The sequence below is a fragment of the Triturus cristatus genome, chromosome 9 (genome assembly GCF_964204655.1).
Source record: "Triturus cristatus chromosome 9, aTriCri1.1, whole genome shotgun sequence".
Classification (NCBI taxonomy): Eukaryota; Metazoa; Chordata; class Amphibia; order Caudata; family Salamandridae; genus Triturus; species Triturus cristatus.
Window position 1 is genome coordinate 224722600 of NC_140592.1, and position 21671 is coordinate 224744270.

General features: G+C 41.5%; 1 protein-coding gene across 2 annotated transcripts in view; it reads left to right on the forward strand.

The window, feature by feature from the left end:
- TAFA1 (TAFA chemokine like family member 1) overlaps positions 1–21671 on the forward strand; it is a 1179244-nt gene that overhangs the window by 487138 nt on the left and 670435 nt on the right. The gene's annotated exons all lie outside the window — the stretch shown is intronic.

A 21671-nucleotide genomic window follows, 5' to 3' on the forward strand; every position in this document is an offset into this window, starting at 1 on the left:
AAAGTGTAATACACAGTGCAATTTACAGTTTATTCAATGAAAGGAACAGTAATCACCTATTACCATCATTCATACTGATTACTGGAATCCCATAATCTAATTAAAGAGCTATCTGTAATTGGATTTATCAAGACAAGGTTAATTGATGCAATTGCCGCAATTACATCAGAAAATGAAATCTCCCTAAAACATTTTGAGCTTACAAACAATGACTCTTTTAATTTAGCTGTTCATATCCCAGATGGTTTTGTGAGGCACAAAATGTCCTGGGTAAATAATCCATTCAAAGAACTCACATCCGAATCAATGTTCTTCATGCGAAAATCCTTAACAAAAATGTATTAGAGAATAATTTGCAGAAAAACACTATTGGACAACAACTAGTTGAAATACTCCTTACCTGAGTCACAAACCAGAGTAGAATCCAAAAACAACAGGCTCCGAAAGAGGAAAGTAGTCCTGATAAGGAGCTGAGAAGGAAATCTATAGAGTCTGGGCTCTACACATGTTTTGAACGACGAGTATGAGCCCACAGGACCTTGTCTCCTTTATGGTGCCTGAATTCCTACTTCCTTTCCAATGATGCTGCGGGCCAGAGACACACCCTCTGGTGCTCACCATTGTCTTCTGTGCATGCGTCAAGTGTCCCAAGCAGGTGAGTAGACCATGTATGACCTGCCAAGGCTAACACCATATGTTAGTAGATATGGTGCTGTTCTTTCTCCTTTTCATGCAACACAGCCACTTTGGTGCTGCATTACATAACTTTTTAGAATATATGCGCCAAGGAATACAACTTCTGGCCCACTTTTCAACCACTTCAGACCATTTTCATGGTTAATTGTAATGCTTTACTATGTAAGTTTGTTATGCTCTAATCTTTTATAACTGAATGATTTGATTTCACCAAACACTCATTCAAGACATACGTGACCACCAAGAGCCCTATCAGGATGCTTCCTCCAGTTTGGCCTTGCTGGACATTATTTGCTATATGGATGTTTATCAGTTTAAACCACCAGTTTGTATGTGACCTAATGTAGTGATGGGTTGACCACAGGGGTGACCAACGTACTGGTTGTCACTCTGATGGGCACTCCAAGCTTTAGCAGAATTTGTACATTTTCCATTGAGTTTTAGGTAATCTTTTTCAACTGATTTTATTTGGCGATATTTTCTGTGTTTCATAACCTTTGAAATTCTTATCATTGTATTCATTTTACAAACTGTTACTTTTAGCAGTTCTTCTATTATTTACAATTGGTTAACACACTGCTTAATTTGTGCCGGTGCTTTTCGGTGCTCAGCACCGGCACTTATTTTAAGATTGGTTTTCCCCTGGGTGTCAGGCCTGGTAATTATTAACAAAAATGTACCTGTCCTCCTTGGCCTCTGCTTGATATGTCTTTGCATGCTGGCCCACCCTGGTCCAGGCATGTTGAACGTGCATCGTCATCACGTTTGTGGGGTCAGCAGTGCATGCCTGACCTTCACGTGCCATTTCTATTGGATAATCGTGGCTGAGGGCGGGCTCATGGCTGAGGTGGGCTGAGGCAGGCTGGGAAAGTTCAGAACAAACTTTCCACAATGTCGTAGAACAGATTAGAAGTGCATAGCAGCCTTTCTTTAATGACCTCACATTGAAATGAAATCGTGCATTTGACACGCTCGTGGTCGGGCCACTACCAACTTGTCATTGCCAGATGCAGGTGTGGATGAGTTCCTCTGTACACTTTAAAAACTGCCAGCCCTCTAAGCTTTGCTGCGCCAGCGTGGCAGCATTACAGGGAGCAGCTGGGCCAGAGGCACTGCAGGGCATTCTGAACTGCAAACTCCCACCTGGCCTGCACAAGCTAATTGGAGCACCCATCCAGTGGCCCACATTGACCAGAAATCATCTCCGGTAAGTGGAGGAAATCATTGTTGGCGCTGGGAGGAAGGGGGGTGGGGTTGATGTGTGTGTCATATGTATGCATGTGTTTTTGCCTTGGCCGTGAAAAAGAGGACTGTGCATTTTTGTAGTTTTTTCATTTCTTTGTGCCTTTTACCAGTTCACACTGTCTGCTGAGCTCATGTGGGGATTGCAAGAGTACAAGATCACATTTATTAGAAGAAAAAGCCAAAATGAATAGCAGATATCTGTATGAGATGGCCGTTTCTAATGTTCCAGTTGCTTTTAACTTCATTGAAGTGAAGAGATGGGCTGATGGGGGTGATGAGAACCAGAAAAAAAAGAAGAGCTTTTAAAAACGGCACTCACCATCCAGAAAGAAATAGAAACACTTATAAATGTAAATGGGCTGAAGGAGGTTAGCTCATAGCAGTAACGTATTTTTGCATATGAATCCCACATAGTTGCTGCATTGTCTCTGCAGAATCAATTTTTGTTTAAAATATTAAAATCTATGTGAGCCACAACAGATGGATTTCCGAATAAATTCAACTTTCAACAAAAAGTTTATATGGCAAAGGGGTCTGTGTACTTTTTTCTGCTTAAATTGTGCAAGGGTGTTTTTTTTCTTCTTTATTCAAAGCTCGAGTCACATGCCACACAAAAGAAAGTGAGTTCTCAGGAGAGGTGATCAGGTGGTCTAGTGACTGCAGCTGCCCACCATGAATCACAGGGAAACCGGTAGGAATCCCTGGGCTCAACACATTGTGAATCTGATAAATCTCCCTTTGCATGAAAACAAGTATAGAGTAGTCTCCATTGTTGAGCAGTGCTTTTCGGCCCTCATTCTGGGATCTCATCACACCATGTAAAGCATGCTGCCAGAAATAAAATACAGATTCTGCTTGTCACCTCTGCTCTAATCGTATCCAATATGAACTAAGGAAAAAACATTAAGACTTGATGTCAGAAAGAGATACTAATCTAATCAGTCTTACATAATGGCACAGTGTGAAACCTGAGGGTCACCTGAGGTCAAACTCAGCTACCTTGCTTGCCCAAATCAGGTGATCATAGACTAGCTTTATTTCACCACACAACCTTTTTGCAGAAATTGTGCTATAAATGCACTTTTTGCTTTAATTTTTCCCAAAATGTAATCAGGGTGAGAACCTCCTTTACTTTAGGGAAGGCTCACTAACAGAAACTCTGATCAGGTAATACATCTGGTGTTCAGCCGTGCCATTGGCAGATGTGGGTGGAGCCACTGGAGGAAATGGGTGAAACCGGGGGAAGTGGGTGTGGCTTCCTAAGAAAGATTGTGAGCACCTGCAGCTGTTATTTTACAAATTAAGCACTGGGTTAACCTGTAAACGCCTTGATTATGTTATTGGTTTGCTAAACATTACACCTCACACATTGTCTCTGAGGTTGCATTTTTGCTCTGCTCAAAAGAGAGCCAAGGCTACCTCTTTGGGCATAAAGGGTACTCTGATACAGCTCAGATGAAGTCTCTGAACGCGGCCACCCGTAACCCGGCAACCACATCTATTTTCCTGAGATCTCGCTCCCCTTTATATGATCTGGTACAAAAAATCCTTATTTCCATCTGAAGGCTATGTCCAGCAGGGTTGGCAGCCATTAAAAAGTTAGGCTAAGGGCTGGGCAAGAGCCAGGCCCTGTAGCCAATCCCAGTGTGTCCAGCCAAAGGCATTTTTAACAGACGTTGGATGCAGTGTTTTATCCAAAAACAGAAACAACTTGTTAAAGTGAATGTTTTGGTTAGTTTCGATCATAAAAGCATGCTGCATGTTTGACTAAAAACATTGAAATTCATATAAAATGGGTGGAATGACGGGATAACTTTCCGTGAGGCATGCTGCCTGAACCCGTCATGGCAGCCTGAAGGTAGGGAAATTAAAGATATGGTCCTTAGCACAAAAATTGTGAAACAGAATATCATCAGTTGATCTCAAAGGAAGGCTATTAAACAATTAGAGGATGAACTCAGTATAATCATTAAAACCTCAGATAAGGAGGGGCAATAATATACTCATGGGACATCATCGATTACAAAAGAGAGGCATACCATAAATTACATGACTTACGATGTTATGCGATAATATCTATCACAGAATGCAACAAAACTATACTATACTTCGCTCATGACTTTATCTGGGAATGGAGAGAGAAGGGTGGAATAGATTTTGAACAATATGAATCCCTAAAAGCTGGTGAACCAATTGCACCATTTTTTTTTACCTCTTACCAATGAGCTGTTTGAGCTGGCTCTCTATGCAGGGTAAACCTCAAGTTGTTTGCCTTCACCCCCCTGTTTTTCTCAATTCTTGTTTGGTGGATTTAGGACTGTGTACACTTTATCACTGCTAACCAGTGCTAAAGTGCTGGTGCTCCCTCCTTAAAACATGGTAAAATTGGCATACATCTGATTAGCACCTTCAATTTACCTGTAAGGCCCTAGTATATAGTACTAAATGCTACAAGTGAGCAGCAGTACTGTTTTTGCCACGCACTAAAGTAGCTCTTTAAACATTGTCTCAGACCTGCCACTGCAGTCTGTAGTGCAGGTGAAACTGCCATTTCAACCTGGCAAAATTATTATTTTACCAGACCTAAAACCTTCCGGTTCAATACTTATAAGTCACCCTTAAGGTAGGCCTAACAGCTCCTAGCAAGATATTTAAAAAGTAGGACATGTGTACTAATGTTCTATATGTACTGGCAGTGAATAACACCTAAACTCGTTTTCACTGGGTTGACTGACACTAGGCTTCCTTATACATTAAATAAGTACTAAGTTTGAATTGGGAGCAGATAGAGATATGCTGTTTAGACACACATGAATTGTAATTTACAGTCTTCTTCACTGGTAAAGCCATATTTATAATCACAGTTCTAAAAATGCCACTTTTAGAAAGTTAATACAACAACAACGATGCCAATACTGCAACTCATCTTTAAACTCTTATTCAATTGTGAGGGACCATCTTGAAGACAACAAACATGGACCTTAGACCTCTTTTTCCGTCGATTTAATCAATGAATTTTTATTTTTTAATTTCCATTCTTAACACCTTCCATTTAGAAATTAATCCAATTTCTAAATAGAAGGTGTTAAGAATGGAAATTAAAAAATAAAAATTCATTGATTAAATCGACGGAAAAAGAGGTCTAAGGTCCATGCTTGTTGTCTTCAAGATGGTCCCTCACAATTGAATAAGAGTTTAAAGATGAGTTGCAGTATTGTGTTAGAGGCTTAGCTTTACTGCCTTCAGCCTGAACCCAGTGTTGTTATTGGTACTTTTAGAAAGTTGGCATTTTCTTGTCCCAGCCATTTGTGCCTTCTGCCAGTGTCTTTACGTCACATGACTGTAAATGCCTCTTCCGTTGAGGTTTGTATATTCCTCCCAGACAGTGACACCGTGGGGGCCAGATGTGGACAGAATGGCCATCCTGCCAGAGTGACTGAGGGTGGAGCTGTGCCCTTCTACACTCACATTTGAAAAGGCTTTGCCTTCTGTACAAGCAAATGTATCTGACACCAGCATTTTGTCATCCCAGACAGTTTTGAACCTCAATAGGTGAAGGAAAGAATTTTCTGGAACCTGATGTGCGGGTACGACTGGTTGTCCCCACCATTCACAGAGGCTTGCACCATGAAGAAATATTGGACCACCATACAACTTCTGTGCCTGTTGAAGACACAGCAGAAGGCCTTGTCTGCTGCACTCCTGTTGGAAAGACGGCCTTGCTGTCCAGCTGCTGGAAAGGCTGCTATGCTGCCTGAGGAAGGAAAATTTGACCTGCTCTCTGATTGCAGGAGCACCACGTTGACTCCAAGGGGTAGTTGGCTGCCTCCTAAGTGAACTACAGAACTACATGGACACAACAAGCTCCAGAGGCCTTGAACCCTGCTGCTTGCCTCTGCTTGAGTGAGCCCTAACCCTCCAAGTGCCCACCCACTTCCTGGAGAACCAACAGAAGGCCAGGAACTACCTGTCAGCCGATCCGTCCAAGGCACATCGCAGGTCTTTGCGGTAGCTCCAGCCATGTTTTTCTCCACAGCAGGAAATCCTTTTCAACTGGAACTCTCTACAAAGATATTCAGTCGTGTGAACCCCTCTTCACAAAAAGCCTGCAACCCCATCCCCTGGAGGATTCCAATTAAAAAAATTCAACAACAAACAATCTAATTCCAAAGGTAGACATATTCATCACAACTTTGACCAGTAACTCCCTGATGGCAATGACCCTTCCGTGAACATAGCCTGTTGCCTTGCCCCACTGAGGACTCTACCTTCTCCAAATACTTTTCGGAATTTCTTTCAAGTCCAAAGGTAAGCAGAGACCAGGCGCGATCCACTCCCTTGTATTTGACCCACCTCCATCGTGGTCATCCTTGACTCTTTACTTTGACCTGGTGTTTCATGACTTAGGGCCATATGTAGGTAAAACGTGTTTTGCGATTCTCTAATTGCAATTTTTAGGGAATCGCAATTAGAGAATTGCAAAACGGAATGTAGGTAGGATTAGCAAAATATTTTGCGATTCCCACCTATTCCATATTTGCGAATCCCAAATTGAGATTCGCACATAAGGAATACTTTGCCATTCATTCCTATGGGCTAGAAGGCCCATAGGAATGAATAGGAAGACATTCTCAATTTGCGATTCTCAATTAGAGAATCGCAAATTGAGAATGCAATTTCAAGGTTGCAAGGGTGTCAATAGGACACCCTTTTGCACCCCTGAAATAAACATGTGTGCACATGTGGCGCACATACATGGGCTTAGGGCATGTATGTGCGCCACATGGCACTTTGAAAAATGCAACAAAAAGTGCATTTTTCAAGGAGATCGCAAATTACCACCAACCTGAGGTTGGTGGTAATATGCGATTCCTTAAGCCAAAATTGCACAACTTGGGTGCTTCCTACATTGCATTTAAGGAATCTCAATTTGGGATTCCTTAAATGCATTAGCAAAATAAGGAATCGCAAATTTTGCGATTCCTTATTTTGCGTGTGGGTTTTTGTGTGCTACATAGCACACTGCCCAAATTGCGATCGCAAACGCCGAAATTCGGCGAATTTCAGCATTTGCGATCGCAATTTGGCTTCCTACATATGGCCCTTGATACCGACAGTTGGCGCTTTGATCTTTTAGGCACTATTTCTGACTAGATACCCACGGTTTGTACTTTGATCTTTTAGGCTATATTATTCACTAGCAACTTTTGATTGAATTTAATTCAGTCTGGTGTCATTCTATTTATTAAAATGTACTCTATTGTTTAAAAAAAATTCTTGTGTTGTGTTTTTTCGCTGTATTACTGTTTATGTGCAGAATTCTTTACACATTGCTTCTAAATCAAACCTGACTGCTTTTGTGCCAAGCTATCAGAGGGTTACGTGCAGGTGAGTTTAGTGATTTGTTTGTGGTTCACCCTGACAAGGATTGTGTTTATTTTTTGAGTGGGTCTTCCACCCCTCTCAACTAATAACCAGTTGTCTTCCAGGGGTCCAAATACCTGCTCATGACTTTAGACATGACTTCTTAAACACGTATTAATCACACAGATGGTCTCACAGCATGCAAATATTGCTTCAAAAGCATATCACTGGCACTGTTTGACAATAGAATCAAGTTTCTGTAGATGATTAAATTAAGTTCAGTCTCAATAACTTTCTTTTTTGTTTGAACACATATACTTTAGACAAAGTACCTGCACAGCAATTGGCCCCTGCTTCACTCTCAGCTGTACCAATTTGGTCCCGGGCTGGTGGGTGGACCAGGTGGTTTGGACAACCAATAATGAACATCATACTAAAAATACAATTCTAATGACAGGAAATATTGATGATTTTGTTCTAGTCTGGGATGGGAAGAAAGAGCAGACAAAAGGATGTGCAACACAACTAAATGACAATATTCTGATTCACTCTTCCTAACTGTATTCATTCTCAACAGATAGATTTCCTTGATATGCATATGAAGATAGAAAACCATAGGATGACAGCTAGCCTATTTCACAAAGAGACTGCAGGAAATAGCGTTTTAAATTAGTCTAGCTCACATTCAAACGCATTGAAATGCAGCATTCAAAATGGTTAACTCAGAGCTAAGAAGAATTACAGCTCTGAAAGCAAATTTGATAGAGAAAAACAGATTATCATCAAAAGATGCAAGGAGAGAGGTTACCACAAAAACATTATATGCTATGTCAGCAAGAACATGGAAAGGTGGAAAGGGAATAGATTACTTTTTTAATCCCCAAAAGATAAAGAAACTCCAAGACAAGACATCAGGTTCATAACCACATTCAACTCGGCATTTACACATATGCATAAAATCATGAAAAGATACTGGAACATCCTCAAGGGTGACAGTAGATTGGGTCTTGCATTGAACAAACGTGTCAGTCACATATCATATATCCTACTCTTTGCATGACTGTGCAGCACACAGTTACCTGAAACCAAGTGTCTGCGGAGGATGGATGACTCAGGCAAAGGTTTTTGTGAAGGGTAGCTGATGTAAGGCCTGCAAAATCACTATGGTGTCATCAATGAAGCCATGAATGTTATCAGTGATGTCATCAATGATGTCTTTGAACAGATCATGAGTGATGCAACATGTGAGATCATAAACAGTGCATTGTGGAGGGGCAAGTTATAGTTAGCTCAGTAAACTAAAATTGGTGAATTTTCAGTGTTTTTTGATCTAACTATAACCTCACTTTAACTGTTGTACTTTAAGTTACTTTCTAAAGCTTTTCTTCAATGTTAAGTAAATTATTACCAGACCTAACTATAATCTCACTTTACCCTTAGTTTTTTCAGTGAATTTCTAGGTTTTTAAAAGAACATAAAATACAAATTGTTACCTCCACTAACTATAACGTCACTTTAACACTAGGCTTTTCAGTGAATTGCTAGGTTTTAAAAAAAAGTAGATTAACAAATTATTACCACCCATAATTATAACATCACTTTGACCTTTGTGTTTTTTCAGTGATTTCATTTTTTAACGTAAATAAAAATATTTCTAACACACTAACTGCACATAGTAAGCCATTGGCTAAGGAGGCTTGAGTATGTGGAGGGAAGGAGCTCTCCGTAAACAGCTGCAGAAGGAGCATAACCTCTGAGTAGATTTGGTTAGCCCACCCAATTGAGCTTGAGTGACTGGAGGGAGTGGGCTTTCTATGAAGAACAGCGCAGAGAGCACAGGCTGTGTGTAGATGTGGCTTGTCCACCTAAGGGGGCTTAGGTGCCTGGAGAGATGGCTCTATGTGCAGACTACACACTGAGTGCTGACTGTGCAAACTAAGGGGTTGCTTACCTCAAAGCACTTGTGTGTCTGGAGGGAGTGGGCTCTACGCAAGGTCTGGTCACTAAGCATAGACTGTGTATAGTAGGAGCCAGACCACTTAATAGTGCTTAGATCTCTGGAGGTAGGGAGTGTGATCTACAGACAGTTTGTGCACTGAGTACAGACGGTGTGTAGAAGGAACCTGCCTGTGTAATGGGGCTTCATAGGGTATTGAGAGTACACTCTTCATAAAGAGCTGTGCACAGCACAAAGACAGTTATTTAATTTTTGGGCGGCCTCTCCTGGTCCTTCGGGTCTCCCACAGGGCTGCTTTGACCCTCCCAAAAAAAGGATTTTACTTTGCCAAAAGGTGGGTCCCTCGTGTATTACTGTTTATGTGCAGAATAAATTCTTTACACATTGCTTCTAAATCAAACCTGACTGCTTTTGTGCCAAGCTACCAGAGGGTTACGTGCAGGTGAGTTTAGTGATTTGTTTGTGGTTCACCCTGACAAGGATTGTGTTTTTTTTGAGTGGGTCTTCCACCCCTTTCAACTAATAACTAGGCCTGGGCAAAAATTTCGTTCCGTTCGCGGAAATTGCGATAATTTGACATTTTTGCGTTCTGCGGAGAGCGCGAAAATGTCAAAAATTCCGGTTTCCGCAGCTTGGCGATAATTTGTTTCTTGCTCGCGCTGTAAAATAATACATTCTCGCGCGCACGCGATCGCCTTACCTGAATCCCTGCGTTCGCCGACAAGTTTTCTTGATCCGGTCGCGTTCTCCATGAGATGTTGTATTGTTTTTAGCCATTTGCGCTGTCTCGCGACAGTTCGCGCCCGCAGTGACGTCATGCGTCGCGCGATCACGTCTTTCTTCTCGCGATCATGCACCGCGAGAACAACTCAAAACAAGATGGCCGCGCCCGCAAGCAACCACATGGGTAAGTTGGCGACCCGCAACCATGCAGAAAATCTCGCGAACATGCCGGAAAAAAACTTCCGCATCTTCGCGATATTTCTGCTTGTTTGCGATAATTTTAAACATTCTCGCGATAATTTGCGAAGGTTAATTCCGCAAATTCCACCCACCCCTACTAATAACCAGGTGTCTTCCAGGGGTCCAAATACCTGCTCATGACTTTAGACATGACTTCTTAAACACGTATTAATCACACAGATGGTCTCACAGCATGCAAATATTGCTTCAAAAGCATATCGCTGGCACTGTTTGACAATAGAATCAAATTTCTGTAGATGATTAAGTTCAGTCTCAATAACCTTCTTTTTTGTTTGAACACAAATACTTTAGACAAAGTACCTGCACAGCAATTGGCCCCTGCTTCACTCTCAGCTGTGCCAATTTGGTCCCGGGCTGGTGGGTGGACCAGGTGGTTTGGACAACCAATAATGAACATCATACTAAAAATACAATTCTAATGACAGGAAATATTGATGATTTTGTTCTAGTCTGGGATGGGAAGAAAGAGCAGACAAAAGGATGTGCTACACAACTAAATGACAATATTCTGATTCACTCTTCCTAACTGTATTCATTCTCAACAGATAGATTTCCTTGATATGCATATGAAGATAGAAAACCATAGGATGACAGCTAGCCTATTTCACAAAGAGACTGCAGGAAATAGCATTTTAAATTAGTCTAGCTCACATTCAAACACATTGAAATGCAACATTCAATATGGTTAGCTCAGAGCTAAGAAGAATTACAGCTCTGAAAGCAAATTTTAATAGAGAAAAACAGATTATCATCAAAAGATGCAAGGAGAGAGGTTACGCACAAAAACATTATATGCTAATTCACCAAGAACATGGAAAGGTGGAAAGGGAATAGATTACTTTTTTAATCCCCAAAAGATAAAGAAACTCCAAGACAAGACATCAGGTTCATAACCATATTCAACTCGGCATTTACACATATGCATAAAATCATGAAAAGACACTGGAACATCCACAAGGGTGACAGTAGATTGGGTCTTGCATTGAACAAACGTGTCAGTCACATATCATATATCCTACTCTTTACATGACTGTGTAGCACACAGTTACCTGAAACTAAGTGTCTGCGGAGGATGGAGGACTCAGGCAAAGGTTTTTGTGAAGGGTAGCAGATGTAAGGCCTGCAAAATCACTATGGTGTCATCAATGAAGCCATGAATGTTATGAGTGATGTCATCAATGATGTCTTTGAACAGATCGTGAGTGATGCAACATGTGAGATCATAAACAGTGCATTGTGGGGGGCAAGTTATAGTTAGCTCAGTAAACTAAAATTGGTGAATTTTCTGTGTTTTTTGATCTAACTATAACCTCACTTTAACTGTTGTACTTTAAGTTACTTTCTAAAGCTTTTCTTCAATGTTAAGTAAATTATTACCAGACCTAACTATAATCTCACTTTAACCTTAGTTTTTTCAGTGAATTTCTAGTTAAAAAAAAAAAAAAAATACAAATTGTTACCTCCCCTAACTATAATGTCACTTTAACACTAGGCTTTTCAGTGAATTGCCAGGTTTTAAAAAAAAGTAGATTAAGAAATTATTACCACTCATAATTATAACATCACTTTGACCTTTGTGTTTTTTCAGTGATTTAATTTTTTAACGTAAATAAAAATATTTCTAACATACTAACTGCACATAGTAAGCCATTGGCTAAGGAGGCTTGAGTATGTGGAGGGAGGGGCCTCTCCGTAAACAACTGCAGAAGGAGCACAACCTCTGAGTAGATTTGGTTAGCCCACCTAATTGAGCTTCAGTGTCTGGAGGGAGCGGCGCAGAGAGCCGAGGCAGTGTGTAGAAGTGGATTGTCCACCTAAGGGGGTTCAGGTGTCAGGAGAGATGGCTCTATGTACAGACTACACACTGAGTGCTGACTGTGCAAACTAAGGGGTTGCTTACCTCAAAGCACTTGTGTGTCTGGAGGGAGTGGGCTCTACGCAAGGTCTGTTCACTAAGCATAGACTGTGTATAGTAGGAGCCTAACCACTTAATAGTGCTTAGATCTCTGGAGGTAGGGAGTGCCATCTACAGACAGTTTATGCACTGAGTACAGACGGTGTGTAGAAGGAACCTGCCTGTCTAATGGGGCTTCATAGGGTATTGAGAGTACACTCTTCATAAAGAGCTGTGCACAGCACAAAGACTGTTATTTCATTTTTGGGCGGCCTCTCCTGGTCCTTCGGGTCTCCCACAGGGCTGCTTTGACCCTCCCAAAAAAAGGATTTTACTTTGCCAAAAGGTGGGTCCCTTGTGAAATTGTTGTGACCACCCCATCAGAGGGCAGTTCCCCCTGAATAATTTTGCTCCTGCAAGAGACAGAAAAAAGCTCTCTCAGATAATTGGAACACTCTGGTTTTTCTAATTTCCGGTTCTGTGGGAGTTATAGTTAGGGTTACCAGACATAGGAATTCCTCAGGTTTTTCATCATAAATAACTTTGCACCCATTTGACAACTCTCCACAGAACTTTGCCAACGTATCCTTCCTTCTACATTGGCAGATGATGCACAGTTTCACAGTGATTGATCAAGGGGCTGCAAAGACAAAAGGGGGGTTCCAAAACGCATTTGCCCATAGACCTTTGTATACTGATGTAGCACGAAAATGTCTGAATGGATTTACATGGAATTTAGCAGGATTAGACATTCTGGTGCACAGATGATCCTTTTGGGTACCTCAGGTGAGTATTGTTTTTAAATCATATGGGGCCAGATGTAGGTGGCCAAATACCGAGTGGTAACGCAGAAATTCTCAGAATTTCTGCGTTGCCGACCGGTATTTGGCTGAGTGCAATGTAGGTGAGTTGAAACCTACTTGCAAAATAAGGACTCACAAAATAGCGATTCCTTATTTTGCTCTTGCATTTAAGGAATCGGAAATACTGATTCCTTAAATGCAATGTACGTAGCACTAAAAATAGTGCACTTCAGCCTTAAGGAATCGCTAATTACCACCAACTTCAAGTAGGTGGTAAGTAGTGATTTCCTTTGGAAAAGCACTTTTTTGCTTTTTTTAAATGTGCCATGTGGCACACATCCATGCCCTTAGGGCATGTATGTGCGCCACATGTGCACACATGCACATTTCAGGGGCACCCTTGAAATAGCTCCCGCTATTATCGATTCGGTAATACCGAATCGCTAATAGAGAATATCTTCCCATTCATTCCTATGGGCCTCCCAGCCCATAGGAATGAATGGGTAGGTATTCCTTAATAACGAATCTCAATTACCGATTCGTTATATAGGAATGTTAAGGAATCACTAATATTTTAGCAATTCCTACCTACATTCCATTTAGCGAGTCCTTAATAGCGATTCGGTAAAAATCGCTATTAAGGACTCACTAAATTGAAGTTACCTACATCAGGCCCATGCTATTTTAACTTAGTGATATCTGTTATCATGTTTTTTTCATGGAATGTTGTGGTATTCTGCTGAAGTACCGAGGTACATAGTGATGACAAGCTAACGACTGCCTTTACGAAAGTTAAAGACAGTCATGTTGTTTTTAGGTGCAGTTTGGCTGTGTCCTGCATTATGCCTTCAGAACTAATTAAGTATTGGGTTTGGTATTTTCTCCTACCTATTACCACTTAAGTAAAGAGGTCATAGGTCGAGAAAAATATTTATAAGTTACTGTAAATTTAAATGTACGAAGTACCGCGGTACTGCCTCTGGAGTACTGCAGTACCAAAAATAAAGTTTTTCTAGTGAAAATAACAAACCTAACCTTAATTTACATTATTGTGTCAGATTTTTCCAGTTTACTTGTTTTCACAGATTTGATTTGCCTTTTTGTTAGCTATTTTCACACTGTGAATGAACATTTACGCTTTTTTAAATGAGTATGCGATATAGAGTAGGAGGTTTCTTGTTTAGTGTCTATTAGATGGAATAAAAAATAAATCACTTGTCAAAACACTTTATAGGAAAGGTTTCAGTTTCGTCCTATCTCACTTGTAAATGCTTGTGAGTGAAGGTCTATTTTCATCTAGTGGTTGAGGCTGAGCTAAACTTAAATGATTCTGTGGCTTTCTGATTTGTCTGAAATCATGTGGGAATTTAGCACTTAGCCTGGTTAGTCAATGTCACAAAATGTAAAAGCTGTTTTAACCACAGATATAGCGGTTGATTGTCGCCTACTCAAGGGAAATAGTGATGATAAGGATGAATAAGCTCGCTGAGAACATTTTGCTTTTAGTGTAGTGTTATCCTTTATGGTGATAAGGTTAACAGAAATAACAGAAAATGATTTGTAATTGAAGAGGTGTTTATCACTACCGTGTGATGTTACAGGTCAGAAAAAAATATAATCATTTCAAAGTGGCCACCCTGACAAAAGCAAACAGAGCAATTTAGGCAAAAAATGGCAGACTCAAGCACCAATTCTGTTTTTCAAAGAGAATTTAGATAAGCACTGCATAAATAGTCCAAATTGTCGTGATGTATTTATGTTTTTATTTGCAATGTCCTATAGCACAAACCCGGCCACCGAGGGCAGCATAGAACTTTGCAAATGAGTGTGATATTCCATAAGATGAAGAATAAACAGAAGACATGCACATTACATAGCATGAGGAAGTTACAGAAGGCTAGGTACCATGACGCCCATACCTATGTAACAGTACGCTCTATAAATAAATGAGTAAACAAATGAAAAGAGGCATTTATGGGCTCATAGACTAACTGAACGCACAAAAGATGAAGGGAGAAAGGCTTGGAGTAAGTCTTATCACTGACAAGTGTTCAGGGTAACATTCTAAACCATCCTTCTTTTTCTGATCATGCCACCTCCGTTTGAACTCACATACATGCTAATAAGCCTTGACCCTTCGCCAATAAGTCTAGTCCAAGCTTACAGGCAAGGTCCTCCGTGAACAAGAACACAAGCAATCCAAGACCGGTTTCATCCTGATTGTGGCTCGTCAATTGGGTGTATCTTGGTTCCAAATGCACAGTGACAACGTAATTCACGTCTGTGCATACTCTTGCTACTTAGGACATTACATCAAACATACAAATGGTGATGGGAGGAATACTTGCAACAATATAACCATTGGCAATCCCTCGGGGTAGCATTACAACCCATCATTCTTCTCCATAACATGCCACCTGAGTTTGGACCCAGCCATCTGTAAATCTGTCTTTACCCTGCTCCAATAAGAACAACCCAGCCCGAACTGGTATGCAGGGCGTTCCTGGTTAGACTGGGCTGCCTAAGGATGGTCTTCCCCCAAAAATTTTGCCTTGCACTTCCATTCTTGTTGATCTTGTTTTTGCCTTCCTTTGGACTCTATGCACTTTACCACTTCTAACCAGCGCTAAAGCGTGTGTGCTCACTCTGTAACACATGGTACAATAGAGTTACACCCAATTGGCACATTTAATTTACGTACAAGCCCCTAGTAAAGTAGTACCAACTGTGCGCAGGGCCTGCAAAATGAATGCTACTAGTTGAACTGCAGCATTCATTGTGGCAATCTCTTAAATAGTACTATAAACATGCCTGAGGCATACAATTGCAGCCTGTGTGTGCAGTTTTGAAGTACCATTTCTACCTAGCAAACAAACTTTTTTATACACATAAAAAAAAACTATGGTAGGCTCTAAACAGCACAGAGGGCATGGTGCAGTGTATCTAAAAAGCTGGACATGTACTTAGAAGTTTTACATGTCGTGGTAGTGAGAAACTTCTTAAGTTCATTTGTCACTGCTGCAAGGCCTTCCTATCCCATAGGATAACATTGGGTTACCTTCTTAAATTTGATAAGTGCTACCCTTCAATTGGTAGCAAGTAGGAGTGTGAAATTAATTGTAATTTGAAACCCTCTTTAATAGTAAAGTCGGATTTTAAGTCACAATTCTAAAAATGCCACTTTTAGAAAGTTGTCATTTTCTTTTCCTATTCATTTCAGCCTGTATCCTGGGTCACATGACTAGGTGTAGTTGGCAGTTGGTCTTTGTGTGTTGCTTCCAGACAGTGGCACAATGGGGGAATAGGTGTTGGCCGGATGGGCCATCTCTGACTTGATGAAGGGGAGGGGATGTCACTTACCACACTTGCAATCATAAAGGCTCTGCCTGAGCAGGCTCACAAAGGGTTTGACACTAGTCTTTTGTGACCCCAGACAAACTGGGATGTGTGCAGGGATACAGGAAATTCCAAGGACATCTGATAGTGGAAACCTCCAGAACCTTCTGCTTCTTCAATGTGTGCACCAGGTATATATGATAGACCCTCAAACCCAACTCTTCAGTACGCCTCTGGGCCTGTGGAAGACTCAGAAGGAGTGCTGTGCTGCTCTGCAAGAAGAGTTGTTGGTGTGTTGCCCTGCTGCTCTGCTGCCTGAGTGAAAGGACTGGTCCTGCATCTTTTATCCCAGGACACCAGGGTGACTACACAGACTAGTTGGCTGGCTTTCTAATCGGTCTCAGGGACAAAATAGGCTCCAGCCTCCTTGAATCCAGCACTTGGACTCTATCTGCTGTGAGCCCCTAAGTGGTACCACTCCAGACCTGGATCCATGGACGTGGGCCTGAAGGTGCTCTACAGGCCAGCTGTAGTCCTATGGGTAGAACCGGTGCAGTGTAATGCTTCCCACAGCTTAGCTTCAGAGCTGCTGCACCGCAATGCGTCCCTTATACCAGACCTCACATCACAGCCCGTAGTCCCCTCTGAACTGCTGCTGTGTGACGCATCCTCGACAGATGCCTTACCATTGCAAGCCCCTCGTCTGTGGCATTCTCAACGACGACATATGATGCTGCATTGCAGCCCTGAAGCTACTTCAGAACCACCAGTGTGTGATGCATCTTTGATGTAGGACTTCATATCGCAAGCCCCACGTTATTGGCACCCTTGATGACAATGCAGAACTTCACATCACAGCCTTGCAGCTCCTCGGATCCACTGCTGCTCACCTCATCATTGATGCAGGATCTCATTATGCTCTGAAATCAGGATTTAAGGTACTTTGTCCAGCGGCCTGAACTTGGTCCCTGCATCTGGCCTATGTTTCATCACAGTCAGCCTGAACTTGTGACTCTGTCCTTGCCCGTGCAAATAGATAACCCCAGTTGGTGCTATGTGCTTCTAGGAACTAGCTTTACTTAAAACCTTGATATTGTATATCTCTGATTCTACCTATTGAATTTTTTTCATTTTGCTCTCAAATAATTAATACATTTTACTCTATTTTTTCTGAATTGAGGTTGGATTATTTTTGTGTTGGGTTTTCATTTCATTACTGTTTGGAGTGCTGCATAAATACTTTACACCTTGCCTCCAGTTTTAGCCTGACTACTTTTGCGCCAAGCTACAAAGGGTTAAACATAGGTTAATTTGGGAGTCTGCTTGTGAGTTGATCTTGACAGAGATTGTGGTTGCTGGTTTAGTATGAATTCACCCCTCCATAACCAGTAGCCCAATTTGCAATGCTCCCTGAACAGGAAGTCACCCAACCTAAGACCAACTTTGCTGTAATTGGGGTTTGTCTATCAGGTGTAGATTGTGTCCAGTGCCGCACAGTGAACACGGGATCCATGTCTTCGCATACCCTTGCAACTTACATTTCCATCAAACACACAAAACATATTGGGAATGAGAAAAGGACAATACGTCTTTCCTAAAAGCTATCTAAGCAGTCGCTGGTGTATACCGGACCAAATCTGAGAGTGACACTACCCGTCTGGGATTGTATCCCTACAGTGCACTGATGTACAAGCAGAGGCGAGAAATCTAGCACCTGCTTCTATGTCTCTTTTCAGGTAAAGGTTTCTGGAGTGGTCAATGAGGTCTGAGGTGAATGAGGTAAAAAAAAAAAAAGGAATGGGAACAATTATTGCAATAAGTCTAACCACTGGCAATCACTAGAGTAGCATTCCAACCCATCGTTCTTTTGCTCACCATGCCCCCTCAGTTTAGACCAGGCCGTATGCAAATCATTCTTGACCCTGCTCCAATAATGGGACTGAGTTTCTATATTTTGGAAGGTGATCTCACCACAGTAAAGGGGGAGGGTAAATCAAATCTATGATTACTGTGTGGTAAATCTGCCCCAGTACCTTGCAAGTGCACTTTAAAACCCATTTAATGCCGAACGTTTCCAGTAGCAGTGCTCAAACGTAAACATCTTGCACCTGGTCACATTAAAGTGATACCTTTAGTTACAATAGGGCCTATTCATGAAACAGTTCGAAAGCTCAGCAGGGAAAGGTTTGTGCAACGGCCTCAATGTGTCGATTTACACACATATTCTGCACTTGTGTAGGACTCTGGCATGAAGGTATCCATATTTCTAAATGCGCAGTAACTGTTGCGCTCGTTCCACTTCATCCAATAAAGAGACACCCAGGAGGTTAATTTCACTTCTGCCATGCCTAAACCCTTGCACTTTTTTGGAGAGTTCCAAGCTCATTCCCGCTGGCTGTGCTTTCAGAACGAAGATCAAAACCGAGCTTTCGGCTGGCATACCTGCGAGGGATTCCAGTGGTGACCTTTTCGACTGCTATCATGCAGCCTAAGGTCAGCGCGCCAGATGAAAGCGCGCGCAGTTTGGTCCCTGAAGGCTGCTATGAGTAATTAGCAGTATTTTACGGTACCCAAGAATGATAAGTTAGCTCTCTCGATGATGTTAAAATGTGAGGATGAAAAGCAATTCATATGTATTGCCATATGCTTGCGGAGCTTTATAGCCGCAGTTTAATATCACTTCATTTGATGTAATGCCACTGCTAAAGCATTCCGCACTGATGGAATCTCATTTTCAGGTATTGCTTCAGATATGTTGTTAACAAAGTATATATATTTTGTCTGGAAAGAACACTGCAATGTCTTTCAAAACAGGTAGGTATTTAAGTAAATATGTTGCAAACCCCAAAATAAAGTATAAAATTAATGTTACATTTCAGAATCTTTCTGGCATCCCACCGTTCAATAGAAACATACATCTCTATCAGGGCCCTTGGAATTATGCAATTCTGTGTCTGCACCGTTTACAAAGATTTATAAATGGATCGCATACTCTGCAGATTTTAACAAAAGAAGTTTCTAACTCAAACAGACCAAAAGTTACTAAAGATGCAGTGACATGTATAGCTGCACAATGGAAAGCCTTTTGCAGAGGTTGACTTTCAGTTGATCATTGCTGTATTTGGGTGTTAAACTTTTACTAGTGAGTTGAAAACTTTCACCAGATAGTGTTAACATGTGTATAAAAGACAAAATCAAATCAATCTTTATTTGTATTTGATTAATTAAAATCATACAGAAGTAAAATAGCATAAAACAAGCTGATCATAATGTGAAAAGGCCAATAAAATAGGTTTACTAATTTTAAAAAAAGTGTTCCCCAGGTGATACCAATGACCTGAAGAACCTAGACCTTATGGGCCTGAGTTCACCTGCTTTGTCGAACAGAGACACAGGACACTCCGTTAGGCATAGAAGGTTTGGTTTATTAGCTGCAGCTAAGTACAGTTGTCCCAGAAGTACACTCGGTATGTTCTTAGGAGACTGCCACTTTACTTCGTGGCGCACAATCTTTTATAACACACATATTCACAAAGAACACTCCCAATGCATACAGGGTTAACCGAAGAGAAGAATGTGAAAACAAGATATTAAGTAACTCAAATAAGCCTCCCTTCCAACTGTGTTTGTCACCCTTCCCCACAAGTTAATCAGTGGTAGTGTTTATAATTCGACTTGCAGGTGGCAGGACACATTTGTATGCCCCGGAGGACAGTTGTGAAATGAGAGAATACGAGTAAAGAATAGCGAAGGCCAGACGATAAGATAAAGTGAGGAAAGAATGGTGCGAACCAACAGATAGTCGAGACAGGGATCAGTCAAACCAGACGAGGATTAGTGGAGTCGGCCAGACCCTGACACCAGCTTTAAACAGAGGCAGGAGGTTATTTGACACTTTGCAGTAGGAAGAGGGAAAACAACACCTTGTTCACCGTGCTGCCTGAGTGAGGGCAACACAAAATGGCGGCGGGACACAAAATGGTGGCTAAATACGAACGGGATCGGAAAACTGAATTACCTCAGACCCTCCTTTTGCCATTACTCAGGCAAGACACACAGACTCATTTTAATCTGAGTCGACGTGAATGGCCATGAGGTCATCAAGCTGTTGCTGCAACATCATTTTAATGCTCTCCGTCTTCCGTGACACAGGCCTTGGGACACACATAGTGGCACATAGTGGCACTGCATACAGAGACAACAGGAAAAAATGATGGCCAAAACCACTCCAAGGAATGTTAATACCTTCCATCCCCATTTGGACAGTAATCCCCAAAACCATTCCAATAAAGACCAATCTCCTTCGTCCTGATGAATCGACTCGGAGATCACATGTAATTTGGAGATGGCTTGGTATACCGTAGGGGCATCGTCAGGTATATAAATGCAACAGCTAGATCCGATCAATTTACAAACTCCACCACGATCTGCAAGAATAACATCCAGAGCAATCCAGTTCTGCAATGTCATGAGACGATCCGCCTGAAGTTCAGCTGTGAGATTACTCAAGGCTCCCACAGTGACATCTATGGTAGTCTCAACAACATAAACCAATTGTCTCATGTTTCTACTGTTGGCCATTGGGCCCCAAAAAGGGAGAAATCCTTTAAGGAAATCACCTCCCTCTTGTCCTGCCGTGTCTTTAGGATCAATAATCCCTCTGCCATATCTGTTTCTGTGGTGTCCCGAAGGAGCAGTGTATGTAGGAGGGAGAAGAAAGGCTATATAGCACGTTCCTGAAAAATCCGTCGGTAGCCACGTGTAGGCTCTATCGTGGCAGACAAAATACGTGCACTGGGATGGCACTAACGGTGGTGAATTCTGAGATGTGTGAATGTATGTATAGGGACAAAAACTCTTTCCTTGTCCAGTGTCAGTAGTCTGGCCATTCATTTGTAAACAAAAGTTACCTCGATGAGGCACAGTCCAAATTGGTGGAGATTTTCCCTGTTTAACTCTATCTGTAAGGCTAGTAACGTAACGAGTCACGTTCCAACCATCGTATGCCCGTTTCTCATCAACAGGAACCCTACTATTCTCCACAATTCTAGCCATAGCCACTATTCCTTTTATCAGAGAACTATGACTAAAATCTTGCCCACTACCATATGAACCAACTGGACATCTAAATCGGTTCTGATATGCATTTGAAAACATCACAAAATAGGCCCAAGCGGAACCTTCATAAGAAAATGGAAGGGCTAAATATGGCATCCCTTTGTCTGTGGTATGAGGCATAAGTCCACACACCCAACAGTCGGTTGTGTTGACTACCAATTGGTGTTGATGCAACAACTAGACAAATGAATTGTTAAAATATTCTGTTCTCCTGATTAGTTCATGTTGGGGAAGCGGTTGTAATTGATGTGGGGAGATAGTAGAATGAAGAGGC